We start from the raw sequence: 21,378 nt of genomic DNA on the forward strand, positions 1-21,378 counted from the left end.
AGCCAGATGCATTCAGCTTGTGCAGGAGCTCGTGACGTGCGCTCCCCACCACAGATCCCCTTTAACCGTTACACCAGCTCATGCTCCACCAACCACGTTTCCATAGTGAGATAGCTGCCTACCATCGAGGATATAATTGTGTGAAATCGACTAGGTTCGTAGGAGGCCGGAGGATGGGGAGGAATTCGTCGTGATTTCTGCGAATACTGGGACACTTCATTGGGACTGTAGCCATGGTATCTGACTTTCTCAGGTACCTAACTGGTGATGTTCTGTTAGTGAAATGTAGCTCCTAATCGCCGCGCAAAATTCAGTTCGTTCAAAATGTTCACGCTTGCAGATGTTCTACTAAATCGTACAGACGCGTTATCAGGTAGCCTGCATAGTGTCTTGCTGTGTTATGATGCAATTAAGACTCACAAGGAATCCCTATTGTCTACATAGACATGTTCGATTTCCTCCAAATATACAAAACATTAATTTCCTAAAGAAGTACGGTACAATTCTCAGAAACACTTAAGAAAATCAACACCAAAAATTTACGAGCGCTCTTACATATAAAAAAACGTCCATCTACTTAATACAGCCGTCCGTAATTACGTGTGTAGCGTTCTGTGGTTGCAATCTTGACATTGCTAAAATCAACTCCAAAAATTTGAGAGCGACGTTAAATATAAAAATCTTCCACCTATGTAATACAGCCGGCCGTTACTACGTGCGTAGTGATCTGTTATAACCTCGACGTAGCTTGTTCGATTTTCGCTAGTTGCAGTTTTTTTAGTTTTTTTGCATTCAGTACGTATACCAAATTTTAATATTAATTAACAAATATTTTATCATATCTTTTAATAAAAACTTTGCTTTCAGATACAAATTACATAAAATGTGGGCATTCATAATTTAAAATATGCTGCATAAATTCGAAACCCCTCAAATAAAAATAGATCACAAATAAATAAAAAAAATGTGTTACCCACCCACCCACCCACACACACACACACACACACACACACACACACACACACACACACACACACACACACATACATATATATATATATATATATATATATATATATGTGTGTGTGTGTGTGTGTGTGTGTGTGTGTGTGTGTGTGTGTATGTGTGTGTGTGTGAGAGAGAGAGAGAGAGAGAGAGAGAGAGAGAGACACAGAGAGAGAGAGTTATCAGCAGAAACAAAACCGGCGCTCAACGGATCGGAGCGTCGAATGTCAGATCACTTAATCGGGCAAGTAGGTTAGAAAATTTAAAAAAGGAAATGGACAGGTTAAATTTAGAAATAGGGGGAATTAGTGAAGTTCGCTGGCAGGTGGAACAAGACTTCTGGTCAGGTGAATATAGGGTTATAAATACAAAATCAAATAGGGGTAATACAGGAGTGGGTTTAATACTGAATAAAAAAGTAGGAGCGCGGGTAAGCTACTACGAACAGCACAGTGAACGCGTTAGTGTAGCCAAGATAGACACGAAGCCCACACCTGCCACAGTAGTATAAGTTTACATGCCAACTAGCTCCACAGATGACGAAGAAATTGAAGAAATGTATGATGAGATAAAAGAAAATATTCAGATAGTGAAGGGAGACGTAAAAGTTAATAGTCATTTGGGGCAGGAATTCGATAGTAGGAAAAGGAAGCGAAGGAAACGTAGTAGGCGAATATAGATTGGGCCTAAGAAATGAAAGAGGAAACCGCCTGGTAGAATTTGGCGCAGAGCATAACTTAATCATAGCTAGCACTGGAAGGTTTCAGATAGATTATATAATGGCAACACAGAGATTTAGGAACCAGGTTTTAAATTGTAAGATATTTCCAGGGGCAGATGTAGACACTCTGACCACAATCTATTGGTTATGAACTGTAGATTAAAACTGAAGAAACTGCAAAAAAGCAGGAATTTAAGGAGACTGAACCTGGATAAGCTTAAAGAACCAGAGGTTGTAGAGAGCTTCAGAGAGAGCATTAGGGAATGATTGACAAGAACGGGGGAAAGAAATACAGCAGGAGAAGACTGGGTAGCTTTGAGGGATGAAGTAGTGAAGGCAGCAGAGGATCAAGTTGGTAAAAAGATGAGCGAAAGTAGAAATCCTTGGATAACAGAAGAGATATTGAGTACAATCCATGAAAGGAGAAAATATAAAAATGCAGTAAATGAAGCAGGCAAAAAGGAATAAAAACGTCTCAAAAATGCGCTCGACCGGAAGTGCAAAATGACTAAGCAGGGATGGCCAGAGGACAAATGTAAGGATGTAGAGGCATATATCATTAGGGGTAAGATAGATATTACCTACTGGAACATTAAGGATACCTTTGGAGACAAGAGAACTACTTGCATGAAGATCAAGAGGTCAGATCGAAAACAAGTACTAAGTACTGATTAAAAACAGTTTTGGTTGCAATTTTAGTTTTTTTATTTTTCAACGACGCGTTTCGCCTTATTTAGGCATCTTCAGGTTATCTTTTCTAGATGGACGCGAGAGGCACCAAGATCTGCATAACTTGTTCCCGTTCACAGGATCGAGTAACACAGTAAGATGGGGGCTCAGGTAGTAAGCGTTATTGCTCGCTCCTGTAAACGGCAACACGATATGCAGATCTTGGTGCCTCTGGCGTCCATCTAAAAAAGATAAACTGCAGATGCCTAAATAAGGCGAAACGTGTCGTTGAAAAATAAAAAACTAAAATTACAACCAAGACTGTTTTTAAGCAATATTGTTAAGCACTGGTTTTCTGTGTGCCACATATGGACAGGAAGAATTTCACAAGAAGGGAAACCAAAAAGGTGGAAGGATTATATAGAGGGTCTATACAAGGATGATGTACTTGAGGGCAATATTATGAAAATGGAAGAGGATGTAAATGAAGATGAAATGGGAGATATGAAGAATTTGACTGAGTACTGAACGGCAGTAGGCAACATTCCTTTAGAACTACTGATAACCTTGGGAGAGCTAGCCTTGACAAAACTGGTGAGCAAAATGTATGAGACAGGTGAAATACCCTCAGACTTCAAGAAGAATATAACAATTCCAATCCCAAAGGAAGCAGGTGTTGACAGGTGCGAAAATTACCGAACTATCAGTTTAATAAATTACGGATGCAAAATACTACCACGAATTCCTTACAGAAGAATGGTAAAACTGGTAGAAGCCAACCTTAGGGAAGATCAGTTTGGATTCCGTAGAACTATTGGACACGTGTAGCAATACTGACCCTATGACTTACTTAGAAGATAGATTAAGGAAAGGCAAAACTACGTTTTAGCATTCGCAGAGTTAGAGGAAGCTTTTGACAATGTTGACTGGAATACTCTTTTTCAAATTCTGGAGGTGGCAGGGATAAAATGCAGGGAGCGAAAGGCTATTTACAATTTGTACAGAAACCAGATGGCAGTTATAAGAGTCGAGGGGCATGAAAGGGAACCAGTGGTTGGGAAGGGAGTGAGACAGGGTTGTAGCATATCTCCGATGTTATTCGATCTGTGTACTGAGCAAGGAGTAAAGAAAACAAAAGAAAAGTTCGAAGTAGGAATTAAAATCCATGGAGAAGAAATAAAAACGCCGAAGTTTGCCGATGACATCGTAATTCTGTCAGACAGCAAAGGACCTAGAAGAGCAGTTGAACGGAATGGACAGTGTCTTGAAAGGAGGATAAAAGATGAACATCAACAAAAGCAATACGAGGATAATGGAATGTAGTCGAATTAAATCAGGTGATGCTGAGGGAAATAGATTAGGAAATAAGACACTTACAGTAGTTGATGAGTTTCGCTTTTTGGGGAGCAAAATAACTGATCATGGTCGAATTAGAGATGACATAAATGCACACTGGCAATGGCAAGGGAAGAGTTTCTGAAGAAGAGACATTTGTTAACATCGTGTATAGATTTAAGTGTCAGGAAGTCTTTTCTGAAAGTATTTGTATGGAGTGTAGCCATGTATGGATGTGAATCATAGACGATAAATAGTTTAGGGAAGAAGAGCATAGAAGCTTTCGAAATATGGTGCTACAGAAGAATGCTGAAGATCAGATGGGTAGGTCACATAACTAATGAGGAAGTACTGAATAGGATTGGGGAGAAGAGAAGTTTGTGGCACAACTTGACTAGAAGAAGGGATCGGTTGGTAGGACATGTTCTGAGGCATCAAGGGATCACCAATCTAGTACTGAAGGGCAGCGTGGAGGGTAAAAATCATAGAGGGAGACCAAGAGATGAATACACTAAGCAGATTCAGAAGGATGTAGGTTGCAGTAGGTACTTGGGGATGAAGCAGCTTGCACAGGTTTCGATATCTGTAAAAATATCTTGTTCAGAAGTAGTGGGCCCTGAAAATTTTTACAAACAGTTATTTTCACAAATATAATAAAATATTAACAGAAAATATGTGTGTGGTAAGCTTACCGCTTGTACACTCATGTGATGTAATAAATGAGTACACTTAACTCACAAATATTTTTATTAGTATGTTATTATGTTTGTAAAACTAATTTTCTAGCTGTATGTATACGTTTTTAGAGCCCACTTCCTCTGAAGAAGACATTTTTACAAATACCGAAACCCAGATCAAGGACTGATAATCATTTATTTGGAACTGGTTGGCTGAGTTTTCAACCTCTTCAGATTTACACAGTTGCTGTTTCGCAGCCATGTTTACCACACACACACACACACACACACATATATATATATATATATATATATATATATATATATATATATATATATATATATATATGCGGCATGTTGTTGGGCCCATCTGTACCGCGCTGCATGGTGTCGTGTTTGCAATGGACCTCGCCACGGACGTTGGTAGTGAAGTTGCGCACCATACAGCCTATGGGGCACAGTTTGAGCCGTAACACGACATATCGTGGGTGTACGAAAAACATGGTGGCGTTGCTGTCAGGGTTCCTCCGAGCCATAATCCGTAGGTTCCGGTCACCCAGTGCAGTAGCAGCCCTTTGGCGGCCTAAGCGAGGCATGTCACCGTCAGTTCCTGTCTCTCTGTATCTGCTCCATGTCTGAACAACATCGCTTTGGTTCACTCCGAGACGCCCTTGTTGAGAGCCCTTCCTGGCGCAAAGTAACAATGCGGACAATATCGAACCGCGGTATTGACCGTCTAGGCGTGGTTGAACTATAGACAACACGAGCCGTGTACCTCGTTCCTGGTGGAATGACCGGAACTGATCACTGTCGGACCCCCTCCGTCTTATAGACGCTGCTCGTGCATGGCTGTTTACATCTTTGGGCGGGTTTAGTGATATCTCTGAACAGTCAAAGGGACTTTGTCGGTGATACGATAATCACAGTCAACGACTATCTTCAGGCGTTCTGGGAGTGCTAGTCCTGCAAGGTCGGCAGGAGAGCTTCTGTAAAGTTTGGAAGGTAGGAGACGAGGTACTTGCGGAAGTAAAGCAGTGATGAGGGGGCGTGAGTCGTGCTTGGGTAGCTCAATTGGTAGAGCACTTGCCCGCGAAAGGCAATGGTCATGAGTTCGAGTCTCGGTCCGGCAAACAGTTTTAATGTGCCAGGAAGTTTCATATCAGCGCACACTCCGCTGCAGAGTGAAAATCTCATTCTGGATACTGTGACTGTGATAAAATGTCCACAGTCAACGTCTATCTTCAGGAATTCTGGGAACCGGGATGATGGAAAACTTTTTTTGATGTGTGTATCTTCCACAAATATCTTTCTAGATGCTGGACAGTTGTGGGAACTCCAATTTTGCAATCAGTCGACGCTTGATCTTTCATTTATTCGCAGGAATGACACTACATTTGTTTATGGTGACGATCATATGCCGGCCTTCTGCGGGTCTTCCTGGATATCGTAAGTGCTCATTAACGAAGTGACTACCCTGCACACTGCTGCAGCGTCTGAGAAATCTGTAGGGTCTCGTTTTTCTTGTGATTACGGTAGTGGTCTTCATTCCTGAATGTCGTACGAAGTTAACAGCTGCTGGCGCAGTTTAGAGCGTTGATACCTGCCCACGTGGAGTTACTGGAGGTACGTACTGCGGCCGGGCGGTGCGCCTGCCAGCAGCACTCCACCACGGCTCAGGTACGGAAATGATCGGTGGCCGCAGTCGCTGAGCGCACTGCTCGTTTGACATGGCGACCCTCCCCCAGCACGCAGCACTCTGTGGCTGTGCCCTTGGGTAGTGGACAGTGGCTCCAGTGACAGGGAAGGAAACGTCACCAACTTAACCTAATATTTTACGGAATTAAAAGCACTGTATCAGACATCAGCCCCGCCAATCGATTTCGTGCGAAAATTTTGGCCATAATTCTGATACCACGCAGTTACGACGTTCTGAGAGTAGAGCTTTTAAACTTTAGCGTGCACCGGTTGTTTGTCAGCCGCTCTGCCCCACTGCCGCCGCCTTGCGGCCGAACGCCAAGTACTGAAAGCGAAGGGCAACTGGAGTCCTGCTACTGGCGTGACGACGAAGGCGAGGGAATATTAAGGCGGATTGGGTCACAAATGCCGAACGTGTTTTTATATTCTGTTCTAGAACGTTGTTTTACGGAAAAATCGCGAAAAGAGTACGCAAAATGTCATTACCGCACACACATATACATTTAATACTGTTTAAAATGCACCGGGTGGTCACAAACAGAATGAAACTTTACACTAGCGTCCAGCGTGCTCTGTAATTATCGGATGCTAGCGAAACTTGGTAGATATGCTAATGAGTTAACGAGTAGCCGATTTAAGTTGGAAAAAATTACTTTGAATTTTGGACACCAGGTGAAAGTCTGGCGCTGTGGATGCAAGAAAAATTTATAGAAATATTTCTATATATAACTGATTAGGAACAAGCCGTGGGCAGAAGAGGTAAAACAGGTGAGAAAGTAATAATGTTGATCTTATTATTAAACTTGAAGGAAGACAGTCCTGGTTGCGCAATCCTTTGTATTTACGGGAAATGTCGCATTTCGCCCTTTTGGGGCAACATTAGGCTGGCGTGTGGGTGAAAAATGACACCAGTGAGAGATGTGCAGATTGAGGTGAGGAAATGGAGTCAATATAAAAACACAAAAGAGGCAAAGTTCCTCGCAGTGCAGACCTCTCTGCAATTAAGAGTAACAGTAAAGATAAAATTTTAAATGGAACCATCTTCCTAGCGTCATGAGATGCATAAAAGCATTACAGAACCTGTAATCGGGAATACAATGACAAGTACACGGTCTGGTGAACAGGAAAACTGTGACAAAGCAAGAAAAATTTAAGAAATCAGGCGCATTCCGGCGTACACAGCATGGAGCGTTGGCTACAGCTGACAAGTAGCAGATAATGCGATCGAGAACAGGATCCATCAACCCTCCAAGGCGGCCATACATACATAGAGCCATAGAGGCACGATTATACGACCGTAGTAGCAGACATTAAAGGTAGGTGGCGTCGTTTAACCAATGTGCTTACAAAATGCGATTGCATAACTATATTATATACGCACATAGGTTCAAGAACACAGGATTAGTACGGGTAAAAGCAAGCCTATAAAGGGTAATTTAAAAACATCCTGCCTGCCAGACAGTAAAACTTAAAGTGAGGCTAAAGCCAGTCAAAAGATAAGGAGTTAAAAAGGTAGCGTCACATTCACAATAAAAGCTTTGGTGCGTTGGAATAGTATCGTAATATCATACTAATACTGGTTTCTGCTAACCAATTGATCAATAAAATACATTTCCTTGTACTGGAGTATTTCAGAATTTTGACTCCCTCTAAAAAATCATTATTCTTGTACTAAATTCAACTTCAATAATCTGAGGATGCCCCAGCAGGCTGAAACGCGTATTTTCCTGAAAATAAGAAAGATTTTGAACTGAGACTGTCTTATTTCAAGAAATTCATAGTTGGTTGCTGTATCAGGCGCCCAGTATGGAATGGAACCAATTTTATTATTAACCCTCATTTACACATATTGTCCATTACAAGCACCTGTGACGCCTACGAGATGCTGCATCCGTAAAACGACGCGATCAACAGTTGCTCGCAGCAGTTCCGGTTGATCCGGAGAACGTGTTCCTGTATACTGGCCTTCAGATCAGGTAGACACCATACGTGTTCTTTTAGATACCCCCAGAGTCAAAAGTCACACGGATTCAGATCAGGTAATTCTTGTAGACCATGCATCTGGTAAATCTCTGTGCATAACACTTTCGTGGAATGTTGTATTGAGCAGATCTGTCACTGCACGAGCGACATGTTTCCCCATCTTTCCCGGAAACAATGGTTTCCACACAGTTGCGCTCTTCCAAAGCAGGAATCAGGCGCTGTACAAGAAGGCCTCGATAATGTGCGGACGTCACGGTACGCCTGATAGGCACTCTAGATGTACTCTCTTCAAAGAAGAAAGGACCGATTGTGAATCCACATGACACAGTTAATACAGGGAGCGCAATGGCTCTTCGTACACAACTCGTGGTTTAACAGCAGCTACCGAAATTCGGCAGTACTGTGTATTCACTGCACCCTATAACATAAAATGAACCTCGTCAATCCGGCCGGGGTGGCCGAGAAGTTCTAGGCGCTACAGTCTGGAATCGCGCGACCGCTATGGTCGCAGGTTCGAATCCTGCCTCGGGCATGGATGTGTGTGATGTCCTTAGGTTAGTTAGGTTTAAGTAGTTCTAAGTTCTAGGCGACTCATGACCTCAGAAGTTAAGTCCCATATTGCTCAGAGCCATCTGAACCATTTTTTAAAAAGGTCGTTTTGCATTTGATGGCAGAAAAGCTGCATGTTGGTCACCACATTTACTTGGACAATTATTATAAGTTTTCATTTAGCTACAACTCTGTTGAACATAAAAACACTTTCCACAGGCACTCTGAAATTAAATGGGAAATATACCCCCGAAGACGCTGTATCGGCAAAACTTGGGAGCGCAGAGACAATTGCGCGGTATTCTAATGGAGTTATGATTGGGAAATGGAAGGATCGACGAGAGGTTTCCTACAATCCAGAATATTGGCAGGCCACATGTCATCAGCTACGTTTCGGACTAGAAACCAAAGAGCAAATCTAGCGCATTGCTGCCGATCATGAGCCATCAGTTGCAGCACGGTCTGGATCCTGTTGGGGTACCAGTATGAAGTCAACCGCAAAACTTTCCGTACTATCGACTATGGGACAGACAATTCTCGTGTTCTGTACGAGCACCAGCGCTATCCAGCGCTCACGCTGTACGCTCAGTTACAGCATCAGCAACTTCCTCCAGGATGGGACGCCTACATCTTCCAGGTGTCGCACCAAGCTCACCCGTATTTTTCGAATTTCGTTATCGCCTTCTTTGCACTGTAATTGCTGCCGTTCACACAAAGCAATTTTACTAACAGCGTGTAACGCCGGAAATGCATATCCTCCTATTTCCATCTATTGTACTATTATTTTTTTCCTTGTTTTGTTACCGCAAGATATGACATTTCTGTCTCTTTATATATTGTAATTGCTTTACTGTTTGGATATATATATATTTATGCACTTATGTCGATGTATAATTGGTTTGTTTCGTAAATATTATTTGTATTTTTACGCTGGGTCTTGCCTAGGGAAAACTGCTATCGAACGATTACGTCGATAGGTCGTGTGAAGAATCAAAGTGTGTAGGATCTTTGGTAGTGTGAACTCTGCCGCGTGGAGCGCGGGCGGAGCAGTCGGGGTCTGGCGGGAGTAGCGAGTGGAGCAGGTGTTGTGTGACGCTCCCGCGAGTTGCCGCGCTTTCGGGGTTTGGCAGCATGTAATTGCGCTCGACTCGCGATGATAGTTTCTGACATGGTGTCGCGGACGGGAAGCATTAGCTGGCGCACATCAAGAGCCCGCTTCGCCTGGTGACCGTGTCGAGAAGAAGGCGCGCCAACATCCAGCTTCTGCAACAGCGACGGCCGACAATGAGTGACTGTCGCCACCTCCTCGATCGACGGCTTCAAACCTTCAATCAACCGACAAGGAAGACTGGACGCACGTAAAGTTTTAGAACTGTATGGCAGACCTCAGCTTTTAATCCTGTTCCATTTGCCTCGCAAAATTACAGCAACTTAGCATCAACCTTTGTTGCTCATTGTCCCAATTGCATTACCAAGCAGGGTCCCTTCCTTTTCCGAAATGAACCCGAGTGTCGTTGAAATTCAAACGCCAGCATTAAAGTAATATAGCTAACTCGTTTTCACTGCTTTAATTTCAAAGTTCAGTTAAAGTCTCAGAGCTGGCTACAATATTCAGATTACACAAGCACGAATTAAGACTGCGAGCTTTGTTACCGTATTTTAGCTTACCTGTGACTGCAGCTCAGCTTGGTACGTACTACATTTTACTATTGTTAATTGTTCAGAATCATTTAATTCAAGATCAAAGTTAAATCTCTTATTTCTAAATTGCGTAGATTCAAGTAGCTTTTGAAACGATTGTTGAGGTAGTCCAAGACTAACTGTATTTTACTGAATTTCGATGTGCTTCAGAAAGAAAGCTCACTATTAACTTCAGTCACTAAATTAACTTTCGATTTTCCGGTTATTAATTCTTTTGCTAAATTAAGTCAGGGTGTAGCGAAATTTATTACTTCTGACAAACTTTCAGTTTTCACACTACACGTGTCAACCTTCAGTTGCCACGCTTCTAGTGTTAATTATATGTGTAATAACCTTTCTTTTTCAGTTACTATAGTAATTGTCCTTAGGACTGGCGACCGTGATTTCCCCCAAATCTCAAATATCTAATTACCGCTAGTTAATTGTTAACGTAACGGCCGCACATTTACTTTCTTTATTAACTTTACCCCTTTTCAAAATTAATTTCCACCAGTTTCATTTGCATTTTTCCTTTCATTTAGATGTAACCCTTTCCTCCCTCTTTACCGACAGGTTAACTTCGGTGACGATTGCTTTTCCAAAACTCCCATTAGGTACACGCGGTTTCATTTTTCACTGTCATTAAGGTCGGTAAGTGAGGGGGAGGTTACACGTGGCGACCTGGTGACAGGACAATCTTCAAATTTGAGGTTGTTCTGGACACGAATTTTGCATTGTACAAATCTCGTAACAAAGTACTGGTTACGAAATGGTCGATACGTGAGCGAGAATATTAGTGTGAGGAATCCTAATTAGATTTGAGATTTGGCATTTATATTGAAAATTATTAAAATGAGTGAAGGCAACAATTACCAAAATTTGGTAGACTTGGATACGGAACAATCGGTCGAACAGTGGGAAACGCGCACGGCGGTTCCCATTGTTCAGGGGCAGGCGGCTAGCATGAAAGACGCGACCGCCGAAACGCAACAAAGAGCAGAAATGGAATTCCAAACTTTAGAAAATGTTTCGGAATCGGAAGCGAAAATCAAATCTGTACCCCTTGATGATGAATACGGGGGAACATGTATAGAGGAACCAGCTACGGAAGTAAAACCGGTAGTCTCCGGGAATTTAACTGATTTATTGAATGTTTTGATTAATGAAATCAAGAGTCAATCGGCAGAAATTATAGCTCTGTCTGCCAAGCAAGAAGCTCAGTCTGAAAAGATTGAACGAAAGCTAGACAATCAGAACAAAGCTATTAATGTTGTTAACAACAATGTTGGAGTTGTTAATACAAAAGTTGATAAAATCAAAGAAGATATTGTTGTAATTAATACCGAAATCGGTAATCTTAAACAGGAAATGATAGGCGTTCAGGCGGAAATTGCGAGCATAAATACTCGTTTTGATTCCGAAATTAGCAGAATCGAGAAAAGTGTAGGAGAAGCAGTTGCTCCGATCATCGAGAATAAGGTGACGGAACAAATTCAATTAGTGAAAAAAGAGGATCAACAGAAGGTGGAAACTTTAAAGGCTTTAGTGTCCGAAGTAGACACTAAAGTGAGGGAGCAGGCTAATACCTGCGAAGAGAAAAAGAGGGAAGTGGAAACGCTTGCGACAACCACTTGCCAAGTAATTATGAGAGTGTCGGAATTAGAAAAGAAACTTGACGAAAAACAGAGCTATGTGCCAATCTGTGCACATAGTTCGGAATTGTTGACGAAAGAGGAGCGGTTCGACCCCTTGAAAAAAGGCGGTATACACGCGACGGATTTCATTAAAAATTGTGAAAGAGTTTTACCCAGATCATGGACTAATGAGAGAAAAATTAATGCGGTTATTGATGTGCTGGCTGGTGATGCCAAGCGTTGGGGCTTAAACCTCGACATTACGAACCTGACTTTTGACGAGTTTAAAAATTTGTTTCTGGCTGAATACTGGTCAGAGCAAAAACAGCAAAGTGTCTGGCGCGAATTTGTCGTATCGAGGCCTTTCGATGCGAATTCGCGCGGTTCGATGAGGGAGTTTTGTGAGGGCTGGATCCGCAAGTTGGGATATTTGCGTGATCGCCGCACGGAATCCGAAATAGTCTGGGAACTCTACAAGAAGCTTCCAGATGATACAAAACGCTACGTAGGAAGCAATTACAGGACAATCAATGATTTCCTGGAAAGAGTTGAGGACGAGGACTATTGGCGCAATAATCGCGACAGTGGTAGAGGCCGTGGTAACAACAACGGGTACCACCCCAACCATAACAACGATAACCATGGGAATAATGCATACCGCAGCAATAACAATAATGGTTCGGACCGTAATAACAATCGGTACAATGCAAATAATAACAGGAATGACAGAAACCAGTATCATACTAACGTGATACGGGCTTCACAGAATAGTAATAACGCCAGAGGGTGTGATCAGCCGCCTCAGCAGCATCCGGGGAGCGTATCTGCTGGGACGAGACAGGGAAACCATTAGCCGCGCCGGTGAGGGGCCGAGCGGGCGTGGAGAAATTTTGGCGGCCCAATAACAAGAGAAAACCCAGGTGTCGCCGTTATGAAAATTCCGTATGGAATAATCAACGGCGGGAGAGTGTGCCAGTGTTAAGAGAAAGGAGTGCGCCCACAAGTAGTAGATCAGCAGTATACACGGCAGTAGGTAGTACATTCACTGTCAGTGAGAACAATTTAAGTAGTTTTCCGGAAATCGATTATAAAGTGGCAGCTGTAATACCCACAGCGGAACTGGAGATTGAGTTTAAGAATGGTTCGCAATTGTTGAGAGAAGATCAGATGTCGGATAAAACGTCCGTCATCGAGCGAGGGGATGCAGAGAGGGATGAGGTCTGGTTAAGGCAGTTCGGTCGCTTATACGACGAACTAAGAGATTATAGGGGCCTGTACGGGAGGAGTGTTTATAGGGAGCGCGGGCAGGATTTGCCGCGTCTCGTCCCACAGGAAGATAGTATTTGTGAAGTGATGGAAAGTTCTGGCCCTAACCGGCAGACTTTACCAGAAATAGTTGATGTTAAAGGGGAGCACGAGCAAGATGCGTCGTGTTTCGTCCCGCAGGAATTGAATGTTGAAGTAGTAACGGAAAGTTCTGGCCCTAACCGGCAGACTTTACCGAAAGTTGTAGTGGTAGAAGTAGCCGACCCATCCGACGCAAACCTCCAGTTTAAACATTGCGAGAGTATTAAGGAGAAAGATTACGAAAATTTTAGTGATAGCCGGACACGATTGGTAGAAAAGCACATAGATTACAGCGTGTATGAGGTTAGAGTTGACATTATACAGTCAGACGATAGCAGTGTGGGTTGCGCAGATCCAGAGGAAGTAATTGCAGATACTACTGGGCACATTTCTCCAGGTAGATTGGCAGATGAGATCAATCTGACCAAAGAGGAATCAACGAAGGTGACAATTAGTGAAGTGATAGCAAAGCAGCACTCACTAGTTGACGAGTTACAGGAAAAGGTTTCGGTATTGGAGGCGAAGCTACAGACTAAGCCTCAGGACAGACGTGTTGAAATTAAAACTGTAAGTGAACAGAGGCTGAAAAAGCCGCCAGATAAACTGGATTTAGGATCAAAGCCGGATGGTCTTTTCTGGAATGACCTGGATATAGACGAGGATTTACTGTGGGAAAATAATGAAACAGTCGAGGACAAGTGTAGACAGATAGTAGTGTCTGTTAATATGCACGACCTACAACTAAACGTGTTGATTGACACCGGGGCAGAATTGAGTGCTGTATCTGGGAAAATATTTGGGTTACTGAAAGACAGACCTGGCATCGTAGTTATGCCAGTAACAGGAGTGAAAATTATCGGTGCTACTGGGAAGGCCAGTAAACCGGTCACAAAACAGATTTTTGTCAACTTCGAGATATGTGGGGCACGATTTGAACAAGAGTTTGTCGTCGTGCCAGACTTAACTACGGAAGTAATTATCGGGTTAGATTGGCTATTAAAGTACCGTGCAGTGATTAACTGCGAAAGCAAAACTTTGACATGTATGTCACTAGATAAAACAATGGTAGTTGGTTTTGACGAGGCAGGAGACGGTGTGCATAGGCAATACCAGCCTATACACATTGTTAACTGGCCGGATGACATTGACGTAGGAATGAGTTTGAACTGCCATAACATGAGGAATTTCGGCATTGACAAAAGTGTAGAAAGTGAATTGGAAGAGATAATCAAATTCCCTCCACGGATTAACATTAGTATTGGTGTGAAAAAAGATCGTTTGCGAGAAGTAATGAAGCTAAAAGCCGATGCTCGCATACGTCGTCATGACGCTAAAGCGCGTTTTGCTAAGTTTGCAATCGGAGACTTAGTACTTGTAAAAGCTCATGAGAAATCGAGCGAGATAGACCATGAAAACTCTAAATTTAAGTTTGTTTATAATGGACCATATAAAGTCATTGGTATGCCTCACACAAATGCTTACGGAATATTGTAGACTTGAAATTGTACCAACCTAGGATCGATTAATACCACACAATGGGTAATTTATACAGTATGTAAAATAGAGTGTAAGATTTAACGATTTGCTAGATTGCCATGCTTTTGACTGACCAAGGTCATTAAAGAAGTTGTAATTAATAAGTAATTAATTTTGATTAATCAATTTAATTTTAATCAATTTAATCATGATCTAATCAATTGAAAAATCCAAGCTGCTAGTTTAAGTTTTCAGCTGAGTCACAGTAGATTAAGGAATGTAAATATGATTTTGTAAATAGCTGTAAGATTTCATAAATATGTGATTTACTAGTCATTGCCGATGTACTTAGACGCTGTTTTAAGTTTCAGGCTAGTACATGCGTGTGATGATGGACAGTGTTGAGTTATCCACTGTGATAGTATTAAGGGACTCCTTGAGATTACTCGGGAGTGAGTTTTTCCTAAAGAATTCAGTGAAACGGACGTTCTGGAAACGCCGTTACAAGGGCGAGTGAGATCAAGCGTGCCGCACACGCGGGCGCAACAATACTGGCGAGGCGAGCCGCTGTCGGCTCTTGTGCCGCTGTTGGCTCTTGGGCCGCTGTCGGCATTCTTTGTACTTGCGAGTACGGAAGGCGGAATTGTTTTTCTTCCTGGACAGCTGAAAGAATTCTACTGTCAATATTTATGTTTTTTTCGATCTGATGTGTGTTATTTTCTTGTTTAGCGTTTAATGGACTCCCATGACGAGAATATTAATTATGAAAGGGTTACGTAAAAATGCGTATTCTATGTAATTAATTATTAATTTGCGTGTTTTGATCTACCTGTTTTTATGACCATGTACTCTGATTAATTTTGTAAATAGTATTCCATTTCTTGATACTGTTAGGAATTTTGACAATTTTAGAATAGCTAAACCATTTTCTATGTTTTCTATGAATTTTAATATGTTGTCAACCTGTTTTATTTTGTGCAAGGTGACAGAGTGGAATAAGATTATGAGTGTCTCCACTCAATTATTATGGTCTAAAAATTGATTTATGGTTAATTAGACGAATGCTAACTTTTTTTGATGTTTCGAGCATATGCATTTCCGCTGTTTCTTTTTTGGGACATTTTCTGAGTCTGTTTACGTTACACGAACATCCTCAGACAATGTGGGGCACGTGTAACGCCGGAAATGCATATTCTCCTATTTCCATCTATTGTACTATTATTTTTTTCCTTGTTTTGTTACCGCAAGATATGACATTTCTGTCTCTTTATATATTGTAATTGCTTTACTGTTTGGATATATATATATATTTATGCACTTATGTCGATGTATAATTGGTTTGTTTCGTAAATATTATTTGTATTTTTACGCTGGGTCTTGCCTAGGGAAAACTGCTATCGAACGATTACGTCGATAGGTCGTGTGAAGAATCAAAGTGTGTAGGATCTTTGGTAGTGTGAACTCTGCCGCGTGGAGCGCGGGCGGAGCAGTCGGGGTCTGGCGGGAGTAGCGAGTGGAGCAGGTGTTGTGTGACGCTCCCGCGAGTTGCCGCGCTTTCGGGGTTTGGCAGCATGTAATTGCGCTCGACTCGCGATGATAGTTTCTGACATGGTGTCGCGGACGGGAAGCATTAGCTGGCGCACATCAAGAGCCCGTTTCGCCTGGTGACCGTGTCGAGAAGAAGGCGCGCCAACATCCAGCTTCTGCAACAGCGACGGCCGACAATGAGTGACTGTCGCCACCTCCTCGATCGACGGCTTCAAACCTTCAATCAACCGACAAGGAAGACTGGACGCACGTAAAGTTTTAGAACTGTATGGCAGACCTCAGCTTTTAATCCTGTTCCATTTGCCTCGCAAAATTACAGCAACTTAGCATCAACCTTTGTTGCTCATTGTCCCAATTGCATTACCAAGCAGGGTCCCTTCCTTTTCCGAAATGAACCCGAGTGTCGTTGAAATTCAAACGCCAGCATTAAAGTAATATAGCTAACTCGTTTTCACTGCTTTAATTTCAAAGTTCAGTTAAAGTCTCAGAGCTGGCTACAATATTCAGATTACACAAGCACGAATTAAGACTGCGAGCTTTGTTACCGTATTTTAGCTTACCTGTGACTGCAGCTCAGCTTGGTACGTACTACATTTTACTATTGTTAATTGTTCAGAATCATTTAATTCAAGATCAAAGTTAAATCTCTTATTTCTAAATTGCGTAGATTCAAGTAGCTTTTGAAACGATTGTTGAGGTAGTCCAAGACTAACTGTATTTTACTGAATTTCGATGTGCTTCAGAAAGAAAGCTCACTATTAACTTCAGTCACTAAATTAACTTTCGATTTTCCGGTTATTAATTCTTTTGCTAAATTAAGTCAGGGTGTAGCGAAATTTATTACTTCTGACAAACTTTCAGTTTTCACACTACACGTGTCAACCTTCAGTTGCCACGCTTCTAGTGTTAATTATATGTGTAATAACCTTTCTTTTTCAGTTACTATAGTAATTGTCCTTAGGACTGGCGACCGTGATTTCCCCCAAATCTCAAATATCTAATTACCGCTAGTTAATTGTTAACGTAACGGCCGCACATTTACTTTCTTTATTAACTTTACCCCTTTTCAAAATTAATTTCCACCAGTTTCATTTGCATTTTTCCTTTCATTTAGATGTAACCCTTTCCTCCCTCTTTACCGACAGGTTAACTTCGGTGACGATTGCTTTTCCAAAACTCCCATTAGGTACACGCGGTTTCATTTTTCACTGTCATTAAGGTCGATACGATAAGTGAGGGGGGAGGTTACAAGCGTACGGTATGTCTTGTCGACATCCATACCGTTCACTCAAGTTGTGGCTTGTCAGCGTTCAGCACCAGATTTGCACGTTGTGGTCACAAATGGAACTAATTTTCTTCCAGTGTAAATCGGTTCCGCATTTACGCATTAGAATATCTACCAAGTTTCTCTGCCAGACGGTAATTACAGCCTACACTGAGCTTCGTGAGTAACCGTACTTTAATTATAACCACATGGTATATGTAAAGAGGAATGGTAAGATAACTTTGGGCTACACAAAGAATAACTCGAAAACCACGGCCTCCACCGAAAACGTATCACACTAGAAAATTTGACTACATCACATTACCTACAAAAACGGTCCTGTTCATTTTTTCTGTAGGACCAATAGTTTGCAAGTAACGAGCGACAGATTATGAAAATTTTTTGTGTGGTTTTTTCAGGTACTACGGGTTACAGAAGACCTATTGGTAAAGACAGCTGAATCACAGTGAATAAACTTAAAGAACTGAAGAATTACCGTGAAATGGAGTCACTTACTTTCGATTTACAATCTAATCATTCCAGTCATGCTGAAGAATACCGCAACTCCTGCAAATTCACTTCACTTTCAGAGTGCCAGCTTTTCAATCCAAAAAAAAAAAATAACGCCACAACAGCGATGTTGATTATTAAACAGTGCTACTCTATTCCTTTATTGACATAGTCACTCGTTTCTCTAATTTATACTGCATTTGTGATTGGCAACATGTAATGTTACGAGTACGTGGACGAGTTATTCGTCCGCCCATGCCTTATACTGCGGAGAGACGAACTCGTTACACGGCTGAACGCTAGTCGATCGTTTCAGCTCCAGGCGAGCTTAGGTTCAGAGACAACGAGAGCGTCGCCGGAAACACGGGGAAGTCTCCGAGCTGAGAGTTTGGACGGCCGATGCTCGCAGTGCCTTTGTGGAGTGTCGGGCAGTCTTCACGATGGACAAGTTACAGCTCTCTGAGATTCGACAATAACTCACGTCAAATATAACGCAAATCTGAATACATCAATGATCTCAGATAAATGATGGGTATCCAATGGCACAACAAATTTCGGTTCCTTTATAACTACAGAAGATCATATTTCACAGTGAATAAACGTTTTCGTGATGAACCTCTGAATTGACGATGTTTAATCATTTCATTTGAGTTCAGCAACTGTATCTCAGATGATAGCATTGCACTGAAGCTATCGTCCCTGAAAGTTAAGTGGCTATATCTATTTTATTTATTGATTTACGACGAGTTTTACTTCGCTTTCATTACGCAACCATTTGTCAGAAAGTTCTATTCTCCAAATTTACACAGCAAATGAATACAGTATCAATACCTCATATTTTGTCATACGTGTGTATTTATTTACTGAACAGTTTAGTAATTTGCCAGTCAGTTAAGTGGTGATCGCATGTGATGTTAAAAACTGTGCTAATTTACAACTGGTCAGTCGCATGTGTTATTTCACGCCACAACAGAAAAGAGAACCAAAAGATACTTCTGTCAAGAAGCCATACATAATTGTTTAAACAAAGTTTAGTGATAATCTTTATTACTTTAGCGTGAGCTCATTTGCACAAGAATTGTGGTTTATTTATTGATGGACAAAGCTTTATTTTTAATTGTTATAAATTATATGAGTGAGACAGGGTGCTAATAATATTTATTAACGTAAATATTGTTGTAACACATGAGTTTAGCTCGGGAAGTGATGATGTTGAATTAAATCATGTCGGTGGAGGTTGAGAACGATATGTTCTTAGTGGGGATGGCCTTCAGCCAATAAGAGTCGGAGAGTGGTGGAACACTGCTGGAACTTGCCGAGTGAGGAGCTCAAGGGAGCCACTCTGGACACTTTATGTCGAGGTCTTGAAGCAGGCAGACGTGGCTGCAGTAACGTGCACGATTCGGTATTGCAGGCGACTGGCTCTGGGGCTTAACGGCCGCTACCGTATCTTAACTTCTAAAGGGACGTTATACGCTACTGGCCATTAAAATTGCTAAACCAAGAAGAAATGCAGATGATAAACGGGTATTTATTCGACAAATATAGTATACTAGAACTGACATGTGATTAAATTTTCACGCAATTTAGGTGCATAGATCCTGAGAAATCAGTACCCAGAACAACCACCTTTTGCCCTAATAACGGCCTTGATGCGCCTGGGCATTGAGCCAAACACGCTTGGATGACGTGTACAGGTATAGCTGCCCATGCAGCTTCAACACGATACCACAGTTCATCAAGAGTAGTGACTGGCTTATTGTGACGAGCCAGTTGCTCGGCCACCACTGATCAGACATTTTCAATTGGTGAGAGATCTGGAGAATGTACTAGCCAGGGCAGCATTCGAACATTTTCTGTATCCAGAAAGGCCCGTACAGGACCTGCAACATGCGGTCGTGCATTATCCTGCTGAAATGTAGGGTTTCGCAGGGATCGAATGAAGGGTAGAACCAGGGGTCGTAACATATCTGAAATGTAACGTCCACTGTGCAAAGTGCCGTCAATGCGAACAACAGAACCTGGATTCATCCGAAAAAATGACGTTTTGCCATTCGTGCACCCAGGTTCGTCGTTGAGTACACCATCGCAGGCGCTCCTGTCTGTGATGCAGCATCAAGGGTAACCGCAGCCATGGTCTCCGAGCTCATAATCCATGATGCTGCAAACGTCGTCGAACTGTTCGTGTAGGTTGTTGTTGTCTTACAAACGTCCCCATCTGTTGACTCAGGGATCGAGACGTGGCTGCACGATCCGTTACAGCCATGCGGATAAGATGCCTGTCATCTCAACTGCTAGTGATACGAGGCCATTGGGACCCAGCACGGCGTTCCGTATTACCCTCCTGAACCCACCGATTCCATATTCTGCTAACAGTCATTGGGTCTCGACCAACGCGAGCAGCAATGTCGCGATACGATAAACCGCAATCGCGATAGGCTACAATCAGACCTTTATGAAAGTCGGAAACGTGATGGTACGCATTTCTCCTCCTTACCCGAGGCATCACAACAACGTTTCACCAGGCAACGCCGGCCAACTGCTGTTTGTGTATGAGAAATCGGTTGGAAACTTTCTTCATGTCAGCACGCTGTAGGTGTCGCCACCGGCGCCAAACTTGTGTGAATGCTCTGAAAAGCTAATCATTTGCATATCACAGAATCTTCTTCCTGTCGGTTAAATTTCGCGTCTGTAGCACGTCATCTTCGTGGTGTATCAATTTTAATGTCCAGTAGTGAACTTCGAGAGGTCTGAATGTGCTCCAGTGTAGTATTCTTACCTTTTTCCGCCTGGTTTACGGAACTGAGAATGGAAAGAGTGCGAGCTGTTATTCTTCGTATCGCACGTGTTAATTTGTGAATCGTCGCATCGAACTCTGACCTGTTTTCAGCTGGTGAATCTTTCGTGCGTCGTGATCTCGAAATTGACTTAACTTTCGCGAGTCTTCGATGCTTGTTTAGTTTGACGATCTTGCTATCGTTCCCGTAACGCTCTCAAAGTAATTTTACTGCATTTGATAAGGGTATTTTGTGCCTTCATTTTGATTGACTACCGTACGACCGCTTCCTGTTTATTTCAGATGTCCTTTTTCGAGTAAATATTAAACTACATAATTGTCTGTAGTCTTCATCGATCGCAGACGTTAGAATAGAACTTTTGTTATTAAATTATTCATTTAAGTTTTATTTTGTATTTTTGTTTATTTTATTAACTCGCAATTCTAGCCGATGCGTAGGCTATTTGACAGCAGGATCACAGCAACAAATTATAATTTCCAGTTAATTA

The 21,378-nt window shown here is 42.1% G+C and overlaps 1 protein-coding gene across 1 annotated transcript in view; it reads right to left on the minus strand.

Moving 5' to 3' along the window:
• LOC126418747 (popeye domain-containing protein 3-like) overlaps nt 1-21,378 on the minus strand; it is a 291,229-nt gene that overhangs the window by 14,478 nt on the left and 255,373 nt on the right. The gene's annotated exons all lie outside the window — the stretch shown is intronic.

The sequence above is a fragment of the Schistocerca serialis genome, chromosome 9 (assembly GCF_023864345.2).
Source record: "Schistocerca serialis cubense isolate TAMUIC-IGC-003099 chromosome 9, iqSchSeri2.2, whole genome shotgun sequence".
Taxonomy (NCBI): Eukaryota; Metazoa; Arthropoda; class Insecta; order Orthoptera; family Acrididae; genus Schistocerca; species Schistocerca serialis.